This window comes from Notolabrus celidotus, chromosome 3 (genome assembly GCF_009762535.1).
Source record: "Notolabrus celidotus isolate fNotCel1 chromosome 3, fNotCel1.pri, whole genome shotgun sequence".
Taxonomy (NCBI): Eukaryota; Metazoa; Chordata; class Actinopteri; order Labriformes; family Labridae; genus Notolabrus; species Notolabrus celidotus.
In genome coordinates, this window is record NC_048274.1 from 34,113,260 (window position 1) to 34,127,067 (window position 13,808).

The following is a 13,808-nucleotide window of genomic DNA, read 5'->3' on the forward strand; positions in this document are numbered from 1 at the left end:
GTTGTGGGGGAAAATGATGATTTCTTTTCTTATTTGAAAAAATAACCCAGCTTTAATTTGAAGGACTTCCCAGGAATCTCTCCCAAACCAAAAGGTGCAGCTAGTCTAAGACTAAATACACGTACAGGACTCACCTGTGCTTCAGTCGGTCACAGGCACTCAGTGTACAGACAAAGACCACCATGGTTTCGTGGATCAGACCACATCAGTGACTGGTGGGTCTCTCTGCCCTCCACCTTTCAGCAGCTGATTACATGAGTCTGCTCAACGCGTTCCATCCTGCCTGATTCTAAAAATAGACATTTGTCAGGAGCTCCGTCTCATTAAAGCTGATCTTAAGGCTTCATGTGATCTCAGCAGGCTCATACCGTTCTGACTGAATGACTGAACATCGCAGTAATGAAGGCAGAGCTGCAGCCTGATTTAAATCTGAACTCTGACCCAAAATGTAAATTATTAAAAGGCTGTTGTAGAGCTGCTCACAGCCACTGTAGATCAGACTGCCTTTATCCAAATGCCAGAGACAGAGCCTAATACAAGTGTCTAATGTCAAGTTACTGTCATGTGACCTGCAGATCTTTTTCCCTGCTTCAGAACTCTTAAATGATATTTCCTCCACTGAGCTGAAAGTGTTTCTGTTCCACCATGTTAAGGAGCATCACATAGCTCTTATTGCTTCTCTGAGGAGAGAAGAGGTCAATATGAGGAGTGATGAGCGAGGACACCTCACACACCTGCTTCATCTCATCCCTGCACGGACCAAAACCTCCAGCCCTCCACAGCCCTGTGACTGACACCAAGCTCTTCACGTGCTCACTCTGAAGCACACTCTTTCTAATACACGCAACTTCAGACACCCTCAAATACTGTCATTCAAGCTGAAAATGTAGCAGACTCTCTCTTATGTTATATCTAGTTAACATAAGATACTGTGTGATACTGTCAGCGTCTCCAGACATTTCAAGAACTAACAAAGCCGATGTGCCCAGTGCGTAAATGTTCACATCATCTCACTTTACATTGTTCGTGCTGTGCATGGGGAAATTGTTTCAGTGGCTATAATAACAATCCATGCATGAACGTAACACATTCCGTGATCTGTGTGAGTGTGTAAAGGGGCACAATAGCACAATCACTACGCTCCCTGCATTTCTACTGTTGGCTTCATATTATTCAGAAGGAGTTTCTGTGTCAAACATTATGCTAAGTTTTATGATGCCCCAGGTTGATCTTTAAAGGAACCTGCAAGGCTCATCTCAGGAGATGCTAAACGTATCACCTTCCTATGAGAACGCATTACATACATACATTACTTCCTAGACAGTCGACATTTGATAAGCTGGAATAAAGAAGTGTTTGACATGGGTAATAAAACTAAAATAGTAACTCTCACAGAATTAATTTTAACAGTTTATGTCTGATCTGTTTTCTGATTCATGTCTAACAAAACAATTACTCATATAGTCTATATCATAGGTATGAAATAAATATGTTCTCCTTTCAGTTTAATTATGAAGAGAGTAGGAGTCTGTCTGTTAGCAAAAAACACGTGTTGCATTCACTGTCATGTCATTGGAGTTTCAGGCTGGTCATTTATGAGTGTGGGGTTTGAGGAGTGTTACATGGTTTCTATTTGCTCTGACACTTCAGACCTCACAAATCATTTCCAGAGTCCCCCCTGGAACATCTGAAAAGTAGGCTGTGGGTCCTTGGTTCAGCTCAGCTGGTGGAATGGGCACCCTGTGCAAAGAGGTTATGGTCCTCGTCACACAGGATCGATTCCTGGACCCTAGATGATTTGACACGTCATTTTGTTGTGTCCATTAATCTCTGGTGGGAGGGAGTATGACGCAAGGAAGTGAAGGATGCAACTTAAGAGACATGAGATGTCTGACTTTATCAGTCCTCTTACCTGCCTCAGGTAAAATCACCATCCATCAGTGAGTCTGTCCAATCACATCACAGCTAGAAGTGGGGACCCTTGGTGATGCTGTTGAGTTTTTTTTCTGCTGTTGTCAGCAGATGTGAGAGTTGGGACATTAGAGGTAATAAACATAGAGGTACCAGAGACAGAGATAAAGATAGCACTGAGAGTGTTCCCAGTCTGCACAGGAACAGCATGCAGTTTAGGTGGATTCAGGGTTTGGAGATCTTAGAGCAGAAGAGAGGCTGATACACACCTTGAGAGCCGGACAGGGACAACACAGGCTTCAGTCAGACCGCCTGGGGGCAAATGGGAGTGAAACAAGAACCCTGAGGCAAACAGCTGGGGGGGGGCTGAGGAAGAGGAAGCCAACACGACAGGCGTAGCCTCTCTGGAGAAAGGTCCAGAATTTGAACAGACATGCAGGGGTCCCTCCAGGGGCTGCAAGAGTAGGTTAAAACACTGTGAGGTCTGATGTGTTTGCTGAGGACGTGCATGAATGTTAGGCAGGATGCAGGAGGGCTGAGCAGGAGGCCTAGGGGCATGGATGTTGGACTGAGAGGGACACTGAAAGATGAGCAATGAGAATGGGGGGGCTTGCTACAATTCTAAGGCCCCTCCAGAGTAGACAGCAGCAGAAACAGGAATCTTTAGCTGCCAGTTGGCAGGAGAAACCAGGTACCCTACAGCTCAGCAACTCAAACAGAAGTCTTTGGCAGCAGCAGCAGGAAATACAGTCTGCTGGACTTCTTTTCTTGAGCCAGGCAAACATCTACCAGTGTTAGCCGAGGGTTCAGGACCTCAGAGGTCAGGTGGGACAGGAGTCATCTGGGCTGCAGAGCAGAGCTATGTTTCAGCTCTCTAAAGTTCCATCCATGCATCCCCCACCTTTGTCTGTTCCTTATGTCTTAGCCCCTGAAACTAATGTTCTTGTGGTTATCTTGTAATAAATGGGTCTTAAGTTTGCTGATGTAACAACATCATGATGCAGATTAGTCAAAAGTCAAAAGCTTTGTCAAGTCTAGGGGTGACCCCAACTAAGGATTTGCTTAGTCGAATCTGATTCATCAGATTTTGCCCATAGTCGACGAATAGTGGAATGTTTGTTGTTTTTCCCTATTGACCCAAAGTCTGCATGATGGTGACCGCATGACAATATTACACATAACCATTTACAATTAAGAGACTCGTAGCTTAAAGTAAAAGGGACAACAGAATATTGTAAGTATAAAACTTAGATTTTTTAAATCTATATTGCAAAAACAACGAGGTGATGAAGGAGAGAAAACTCAAATAAGGCCGCCATCCGTTAAACATCGTACAACGTACCGTTATAGAATAAGGAATCAGGAGATATTTAAACAGTGTTCACACAGCAGAGATTAGCGCTGGGGAGGGTAGTTTGTCCAATTTAAGGCTAAACATTTGTATAATGTTCAAAATCAAACCTGAACCAGCTAAAGGGTTTTTAAATCTCTTAACAGAACCTTTTAAAACAGTCTTTCATCGCGTCTTTGTCCACTTGAGTCTTTTCAAACTGTACGTGAGGAAAACCATCGTGTTTACAGGCAGAAGTGCGCTCCTTGCTTTGTTGACTGTAAATCCTGTCTTTGAGAATATCCTCTCTGATGATGTGGAGGTGGATGGGATGCTGTGGATTGTTTTTGAGGCTTCAGACAGCTTTTGGTATTCCTCCTCGTTCGTTTGGCCCCGTACAGTTTTTGTGTGGTCCGGTAATCCTTGATCTCACAGCCCTGTTCATGAAGCTGCTCCTCATCTTCATCACTATTTTTAGGATCATCTGAAGTTTTATTTCCTGACATTTTGAGCTGCTATGAACGTAGAAAGATTTAAAGGCCAGCTGAGGTACGCCTGCTCCACAGGTCCCGCTAAATGGGAGAGTCCACCTTTAATTACCAGGGGAGATTTAATTACCACTTTAAGGAGATTTAACACTTCAAGAGCTGTTCTCAGAATTACATTAAATAAGTCTATATTTATATAAAAATAGGCTAAATGAGACACTATTTTTAACAGGAAACAGGAAAGTAATGTAAAATTAGACATTAAGCACCCCCATGGTTTGGAACAAATCGTCGAATATTCAACTATTTGGGGTCACCCCTAGTCAAGTCTGTCCTCAAGATGAGAAGAAAAAAAACGTATACGATGTCTATTGAATGGAGATGGGATCCATAATGTCTGATTTATTCCAGGAGTTCAGGAAATGTAAACACTGATTGTCTTTAGACTGTTACAGTAGTTGCTCGTTCATGCAGTTATCGGTTTATAGAGACAAATAAATAAATTATTGTCAGATTAGCATTGAGGGGAACCAGGGTGTATCACTGCGGTGGATTGTGTATCGCCTGTTGCAAATGTAATGCAAACAGAAACCACAGCTCTTTCAGTCCAGACTGCGTCTGACTGATTCTATACCTTTATATAAAGTCTATAAGAAGAGATTATAAATAACCAGATGCATGTGAAAGCCTAAACGGGATGCTCCAATGGGAACATTTTGTTTTATAAAACAGTACCTGCAGTTATAGAGACAGCAAATAGTGAAGTGTTTATCATTACAGTAACTCTGAGTGAGACATCGTTGGAGGTGTGTGGAGCTTTCTCTGGCCACATGCTGACCCTACTGATGGAATAATGACTCACTCTACGCTTTAATCTCTTGCACACACTCATATTGAGTTGCAGAGCTCCACGCACAGAGAGGATTTCTGTCTCTGAGAGCAGTGTTCTCCACATGTTAATATGTTCTCTGCCCCCTCCCCCTGCATTTCTCACAGCTGGTGTTGTGTTACTCTGACCTCACAGACAGTTGCTGTCAGGTCACATTTACTCACAAAATGCTTTTAACAGCTCTGCTGCCACGTGACGCCCAGGACAGAGAAGTGATGAGAAAAACTTTACTGCGCAGGAGGGATGTGAGAGTGAGCACAGAGTGATCAGCTTGTCTGAGATGTATTCCCTGAAGGCTGGTCCTGAAGCAGACCACCTACAGTCTGAAAGGAGCTCCACCTGAGTCATACTGAGTCACCTTAATACCATGACTGTTGGGAGGAGAGCAGGTCAGTGTTAAGCTGCCCTCTGTGAGCCTGCTTCATCCCCTGGATCCCAAGCAGTACCCAGGCTGAAAGGGGTCAAAGGTCACAGAGGTAACATCCAGAGCCACACGCTACACACAGAATAAGAGCACCAACCTCACAGGAACACTTTGATCTAACCCTCTGCTATATTTCTTATTGAAAGAATTACAGTTTTCAGCTCTGAAAATCCTAACTCTCCCCCCAGAAACACAAAGCTTCAATTGAATTATTGAAAAAATACACCGAAAGGTCACATCTGCATACGTGTCCATTATCAGCCAAATACTACTAAAAACAGATGCATGATGGACAGCTCTTTTTTAATTCAAATAATAAATATCAGCACAGTAAAACCAAATACTGAATTCATTCAAACACATCTATACTACAGAACAACATATACAAATCTGTGAATGAAGTGTAACACATATTTGTTTATATTATAAATATATTTAACATTGGACAAAATTGAAATTCAACTCCGCACTTATTATTTACTTGTGTTCAAACAGTAATACAGTTCCAGTGTGTTCAGACCAAATGGAAAGTAAGCCAGAACTCAGCCCGCTGATACAATGAAACTGAGACTCAGTGATGGAGACAGATGAATATGAGCTGAAGTGCTTTTCTTTCCATCTGAACTCAGTCTGAGCAGGACCAGACAGGGAGAATACTACAGACTTTGAATCTATCCTGAGCTCAGATGTTCATATAATTCTTGTTCTACATCACCACAGAGAGCAGGAAACAAGCTGAGAGCAGCTAGTCTGACAGAAACACCACAGAAGAAGAGCAGCTGGAGTCTGTTTTACAGCACTATGAACTGAGAGGATGTGACACAGATGAAAAGTAAAATAAAGTCCATGACTGGCCTTTTCTTTGACACCATGAGAGATCTGAGCTCGCAATATCGATATTTTAATCAAAATCACTAGCTGTTGCCGGGACAGAGAGTTTGTGTGTGAGACCGCCTATTTCTTTTTCTTTTTATAGTCTCTACTATTCTGCATTTCCTGCAGACTGGAGGGTCCACAAACACCCCATCTTTACAACCAAATCCTAGAAACTCCCAAACCAGTAAGGAAACTGTTTTTGGGGTTTGAGTAGAGTGCCTTGCTTTCTGTTTCTTCTTTGTCTGTCCTCAAAACCAGTCTTTTTTTTCTTCAAACATTTAAATATTTTGTTAAACTTATTGACACGTTGTTATGGTGATCTGAAAATGTATTGTTGTTTTTGTTGCACTATTTGTGTTGCTGGTGTGGTTTTCTTGTGCATTTTCAGAGGCCTCTGGTGCTGGAGCTCCTGATTCACACACTTGTACCTCATTTAAACTCATCAGTGGCTGCTCAAGAACCCCTGTGTTTCCCTCCCATGCTGCCAGATTGTCTCCACTCTCCATGTGCTATTGTTGGCTGCTCCAGTGCGTTCGCTTGCTGAACTTTTCTCCAGTTCGTTTTTTGTTACGTTTTACTAATTGCTTGTCTGCTCTTCCCTCCGGTGCCTTCCACCTCTGAGCTTCTGTGCCTAAGCCTCATTCCCCATCCTCTACCTCAGCTTCAAGCCACACCACTCAGCCTTTGTGAATAAATCACCTTTTCCCTGATCCCTGTCTGCTGGTGTTGCTTTTGGGTCCTATAAAAACTAGTTGTAAACTGTAATGGTTCTATATCCAAGAGATACTTAAGGACAAGTCTCAAAGAACAGCTGTGTTCACATCTGTGTAAAATATGTTTCACTTTGACCTTTATAAAAGTTTGATTTTAGTGTACAGATTTAGCTTCTGGACTGTGATTTAAAGTTTTAGAGAATTGATAAATCATACAACTCTTTTCAAACCCTGTATTCATTAATGATCTGCCTTATATGAAACCCTATTAACATGACAGGAAATATAACAGTTGCTTTTTTTACAAACAAACTCTGCTCTCAGCTGTAATTCTCTTTGTGAAGAAAAAGAGAAGATAACCAACAGGAAAATTAACAAGATAAATAACTGATCTAAATATTTCTATTCTATCCATCAATGGTATTGGACTTTGAGTTCACATTAGAGTTATAGGTTCACAACACTTCAGAACTCTTTCTGTGGGTGTTGTAACATATTTGGTACTGTCTTGGGTTCTTTCTTTCTACCCTCTGCTTCTGAACTTTGTTGTGTTTTATGGTAAATTGATTCCATTTCCTTATCATCAGGATATCATTTAAAAACATCTTCAGTTCAAAGATGATGTTTACACTATGAAATATAAAGCAGAGCTCATGAGTCAGGAGATAAAGTAAGGGAAGGTGTTCATGGTCAGTGCAATCATGATAATGAAATAAATGAAACCTGTCCAGATACACACCTCTGTGTTTGATCACAGCCCTGACAGCTCACATGCACAGTGCAGTGATGCTGCCCCCCCATCACTCACTCTCACATCATAACAACACTAATGGTAAAGGTGATCCAACCACAGCTTTGTGGCCTCTGCAGACTAATGAGGCCTGAAATGAAATGCACTCCATTTGGCAATAAATTCCACATTATGGACCGTGATTTGCTTTCAGCGTGGCTGTCAATGACTCGTGCATGTGGAGCAATCAAGATGCAGAGTAGAGGATTTGCATGTGTTTGTGTGTGCAGTCTTTTGTCATTTATATTGATAGTCCAGCATGTCATCCAGCCTCGGTGGTCAGCTGTTAACAGCTGTCAGGACCTCTGCCATTAGACCTGTATGACTGCATAATGATGTATGTATCACATTAAAGATGCCGTTTTATCCTAAATTAAAGCGCACTGCCGGGCTAGAGTGCCACTGGATCAGATGACTGCATGCACAAGCCCTTCAGCTGCCATTTAAGATGGATGCATACCTACAGAGTTACCCCTCCAATACCTACAGCACAAGCTGTGACGAAGGCCTCATCATCCAAGGGGGGCATTGTGTTGTGTTTTTACTTTTATGCAGAACAGGTGAGAGAGGATGCCTGTGCTATCAAGTGACACTAAACACATCACAGCAATGATCAACCTCTGCAGGGAAAAAGGCCTGCTCATACGTCCCTCCATTGGGGTTGAGTGATACCAGACATTGAAGTTCAACATGATATCAGAACTATTTGTCACAATGTTAAAAAAATCTAGATCTTTCATAAACAAGTGAGCACAAAATATACAAATCACAAACTGGTCAGCAATAATAAATCAATAATAGAGGCAAGTTCAATTTTTAAAGTGCTGGAAAAGACATCAGTAAGTATCTCATTATTACCGGTAATGCAATAAATGAATGATAATTAACATATAAATTATTATATACCAATAATGATGGATAAAGATTCATTTATTTAAATATAAACAACAAGAACAACAAATTGAACCCCATGTAAGTTTTTGATATAAGAGACTCTTCTTTCATGACCTGAAAACTGTCCCCTGTGACACCTGTACTGTTAGATCTCCTGTAATCAGATGAACTGTACTCCTGTACTGTAGTACTGGGGAGGTGGAATGGGGTTATCCTCTCTGCGGAGGGTCCTTATATAAAGATTATCTGCTCTCTATTTCAGTTCACAGATTAAAACAAACGGATCATCTCAACTCTCATACAGGCAGAGAGCAGAGGAGCCAAAGTCCTTCTGAAGTTCAGTGGAGCAAACGTAGAGAGCAGAGAGGACCTGACACTGCACCTGACCATCACTGACCCTGTACCTGGGTACATTTCAGCTCTGCGAAAACTTCTCTGGTGTCATCTTCAGACAGACAGATTGTCATTCTGCAGGTTTAGATTCCAGCCTCTTTATAACTCCAGGTTAAGTAGTCTGCTTGAAGAGGCCACTCTACCTGCCTTGTGGGGACCCAAAATACAGTGCACCTTGAAAGTTATCACACCACGCTGATTTTATTTCCGTCAGTGGCAACAGCAGGACCCTCATGCAGCTAATCCATACAGAGGTGGGGAAATGCTCATCACTTCTTACACTCCATATACACACTTACAAAGAGAGAGAGAGAGAGAGGAGAGAGAGAGACAGAGAGAGAGGAGAGAGAGGGGAGAGAGAGAGAGAGAGAGAACAGACAGTGAGAAAGAGAGGAGGCTTAAAATGTGTGAATCATAGAGCAGTAGGACAATCTTTTAAAGGAAAGGCTAGCTCTGAGCGAACTGACAGGGCATGCTCATGTGAGTGATGTAGTGACATGCAACTGACTGAAGCTTGACAACTACTGATCTCTGGACAGTGGCAGATGTTGAATGTCACTGTGGATACTGAATGACAGATCTGCTACTGACATCAGATCAGTGTAAGCTGTTCATGCATCACTGCACTTCACTGCATCATGCTTTGGGGGCGTGGAGGTGCTGTTGGACCGAGTCAGCGTTTAGTGCTCTGAAGTAGATGAAGATGGATCGAGTTGGCTGAAAGGTTTTTTGGAATGAAACACGGCTAATGTTTGAACAAGTTTACAGTAGTATCAGTGATGTCTTAGCCGGAATCCATACTAACTGTGTGGTTTCTTAGTGTTGAAGTATTGATCCTGTGGTATTGATTTATTCATCTATACCTGACATTAACAACCACTGTTTAACATATATGCATGCATTAGTCCTGTAGCACCTGTCTTATTGACCTTATGACCCTTTTAGTAAGGACCTCATATCACAGACACTGTGTTAGACATACCAGTGCATTAGCTCCACAATCATAGATTTCCACACAACCAGAGTTTCTGACACACATGTGAGTTCCACAGTCACGCTCTAAAATGGTTCTTCAGCTGCTGTGTTAGACTGTTATAAGTTACACAGCCAAGGTCTTGGACAGGCATGCATATATTCCAAAGTTGCCGTGTTAAGGCTGATTGACACTTTGATGGCGTAGTCTACACCAGAGGTCCATGTAGCTCCCGTACCTACGCAGAGGCCTACGCACACACCTCTTCCAAAATGTAACTACCCGTAGAATTGACACAGACCGCAAGCCCTGTGATTGGTCCGCTCAGCAGCATTGTATTTCCCGCATTTACAGCACTTCCGGGATCCCCGCTCATCGGCCGTGTATTTCATCTCCTCCTCTCTATTCTTCATGTAATCATCTCTGTATGATAAACGGCAACATGTATCAGCTGTAGATTAACATAACACGCTCTGAATCTCTGTGGAAAAGTAAACAGAGATCGTAGCGGGACTGGAAGCAGGCGACCCACAATCAGAGAGACGGCACTGCAGCATTTCGGCAGAGAATTGCGACACGGACACATCAACGCACAAGTATGTGGGGCTCATGTCCGCGTCAGCCCCTGCTGCGTAGGGGAGACACAGAAGTATAAGTCAGCCTTTCGACTTCTACAAGAACTGTTTCAGTTTTTAGTAAGAGATCAGCCCGTCCTTCTGAATGCCCTCTGGACTTAACATAACATTGATCAGCTTCTCTCCTATACCACCTTTAATATATATGCATACAACACAAGCATCTCCTTAAATCCGATAACAGGGTAATGTGATATTTTAATACATAATAAGATTGTCTGTTTGCCTCCATACTGTCTCTGTCATGTGTCAGCACTGTTCATGATGAAGGGTGTCTCTGCAGCACTGCAGGGTGGTGTTTCTTATGTCATTTGCATCACTGTTTACACCATGTTTAATATGTTTTTACAGCCTTTCAGAAATAATGCCCCAGAGATCTTAAGCATGGAAATCACAAGATGCCCCTTCATCCAATTAACCTTCTTCATAGAGTCTGTCTGTCTGCTCGGTGACAGGGTGCCACCATAGCCTCTGGGCACCTGAAGGCAGGTGGCTATTTTCATGACCTTCACCAAGAATATTACCATCACTGCTCTTTTTGTTAAAGCCTTGAATAAATCATTCCTGCATCCATCATTTTGGTTGATAAGAAGTCCTTTCTGGCCCTTCATGGGTACTAGGTGAAAGAATATAACTTCACAGACTGAGACAGAGTCCAATGAAAGTGTGTTCAACTGAGGTCGAATGACTGTGACTGGGTTTCAGGGATGCAGCAAAGATGAAAACATTTTAATGTAGCAGGCAGGTGGGTGAGGAGAGATGTGAGACTAACTGACAGAGGGATTCATTGTGAATGTCTTTTTTTGAAAAATGAACTGAATCCTTGCATATTTGAACTGTTGCTCTTTTTTCACTGTCTGCACACCCTGCAGTGAAACAAACACATATCAAAAGATAGACTTTTGTCTAATGCAGCTACACCTTTGAGCCTCAGATTGAAGCTGTACCAACTCTTCAGACGGTCAGTTACAGCAGAAAACAGTGTATCCAGCAGAACAGATAGTTATTTACAATTACAGGTTGTGTTTGACCTTAAAGATAACAAAATATTCTGCACATCTGAGCTTAAACTGTGTGATAAGTGTGCACTGATGAAGAAACCGTGGAGAGAAGGCTGAAAGAGCCCTGCTCTGGTGTTTCCTGGAAAGGTTATTGATCATGGAACAGTAAACGCACAAACTAGAACCAAGTTTGTGTGTACTCATATTCAGTCAGAGATCAACAGACTTTTGATCTGCAACTGCATTTCCTCTGGTGATCTTTTGATGCAGAGGTAAAGTAACATATATTTTCTATGAAGATGTTTCCCTGCCTGTCAGAGGCGGAGGTCAGACAGAGTGGAGCTGCCTGAGATGAAGTGAAAGTGGAGCGCTGATTGATGATGAGACATGCAACCTGAGGCCATGACGTACTCTGATGCTGAGGATGAGTCTGAAGCGTTTCCTCAGGGACTTATGGTGTGCATGGATTACTTGGATGAAATCATACAGAGACAGTATGGCTAAGGTCTTGGAGAGGAAGAATGAATAGTGTGAGCAGCAGAGCTGTGAGGATTTTCTGACACATGAAGAACATAAACTAATCACTAAAGACTGAGGGATGAATTCCCTAAAAAGCGTCTGCTAACAGCACCAAGAACTGCCCATCATGTGCCCCAGATATCTACCCTGTCTGGGTCTGATTCACAAAGAAAATTGTGCTGATGATATTCAGTCACAAACACATCCTCAAAGTTCTGCAGCTCGGAACAATTTGCTCTTGTTTTGTGTCCGATTCTGAAGATGAACTGTCAGCATCTCTTCTCCCTGCACAGAGCTGTGCTGTGAGCTGTATCCTGATGGAGCTCAGATCTGTCCACATACAGACGATGATGACTATTATTTCCTCTTATCATTTCCTGTTAGTGTTTTATTAGTTTTAGCATATTGTGAATAAATAACATGACCCACACTGACTGTTGTGGCCTCTTTGCTGAAGCCCCTGTGCTGTATTGCTCTATTCATATGACATCATGTACAGAGGGATGGTGTGTGAGCCTGCTGCATGTGCAATTATATGGTCGGTGTTTGGAGAGCTGCATGGTCCTGAGCCACAGCTGACTGGAAGAGCTCCAAAGAAGGACTGCACCTAACACTGACATTACAATGGGTCAGCCATATCCCGTGAGCAGCACATCAGCACAATGATCCTGCCGTGTCAGTTGGCTTGACCGTATGCAAAGAATGCTGAGTGCACCTGGCCACATACAGCTAACCTCCCTCCCCCAGCCAGGTGACTTTAAAGGGATGTTTCAGTTTTTTTGAAGTGGGGTTGTATGAGTTTTATGGCACTGGTAATTTTACTTGCCACAACTGATGCCGCTCAGCTCGGCCCCTGTGATGAGAAACTCAAGGGAGAAACGGCACGCAAGCTAGGCTACAGTTTCTGCAGAAGGGGCTATTTCTACCACGTAATTTAGCTGATTTTAAATGATTCCTACCCACCCCAACCTCCTTAAGTTTCACAAGGTCAGCAAAGACTGCCTTGTCTATGGGGGCGCCAAAAGAAATACAGAAAGTTCAGCTTAAGATAAATATACTGTGATGTAAAAAATAGATTTTCAATATCCATTCATAATGAATTAAAAGTTGAAAGCCTTCCCTCTAATTTACAGTTCTGACCATTTGACTTTATTCTCAGAATAAAACAAATGTTCCTCCTATCATTTTGTTTCTCATGTGTGTCCATAAAAACCCTAATTTATTACCTCTAGTCTCACATGATGAGTACGAGTGCATTCAGTCTGGCATGAGTGTCAAATGGAAATTAAGGGAGAGACTTCTGGTCCAATGATTGTTTCTGCTCTGCTGATAATGATGTTAAAATGTCACAGTTTAGTCAGAGACAAAGTGGTTATATTTAGGGAAAATGATCTTGGGTTTAAATAAAGTCTAATGTACGTATGTTAGTTACATAACCCACAGATGAAGGTTTCATAACTACGGGAGTTGTGTAACTATCAAAAATTATGTAAGTTTGATAATATGACTATAGAGAGGGTACATTTCTTTAAAAAAACGAAATAATGACTTTTGGTCCCCTGAATGAAAGCCATATGTTTGTTGGAGTCGTCCATCGCCCCAGACTGCCAACATGACAGTGTTTAGTGGTCTTTATTTGTCACCTGACTTAAAGTGCACATCAAATCAACGAGTCAGCGGACATCCTTCTGGAGATGAGAGGAACTAGAAAGGTACTTAAAGAGTTACTTTTGACGAGTTTGGCCTGCTGATGAAGCTGAGGCTATGCAGACCAACTGTTTGTGTTGTTTCTTAAACTAAGCCTGACTGGATTAATGCAACATCTGCTCTGCTGTTTGTTTAAAATATGCAAGTCTCCCATGTCTGGAGAAGCTATGAAAGCCAAACAGGAGCACTGCAATCATGAATCCCTGACATTATGGAAGGGGGGGGGGGGGGGGGTATGTAAGGGGAATATTGCTGATTTCATTTT

The 13,808-nt window shown here is 42.3% G+C and overlaps 1 long non-coding RNA gene across 1 annotated transcript; it reads left to right on the top strand.

Moving 5' to 3' along the window:
* The first annotated feature begins 4,721 nt into the window (after nucleotides 1–4,721).
* LOC117810776 lies at nucleotides 4,722–6,628 on the top strand. The gene is made up of 2 exons (XR_004630846.1): nucleotides 4,722–5,094; nucleotides 6,019–6,628. It is a non-coding gene; the product is annotated as an uncharacterized LOC117810776 (long non-coding RNA).
* Nucleotides 6,629–13,808: the final 7,180 nt, after the last annotated feature.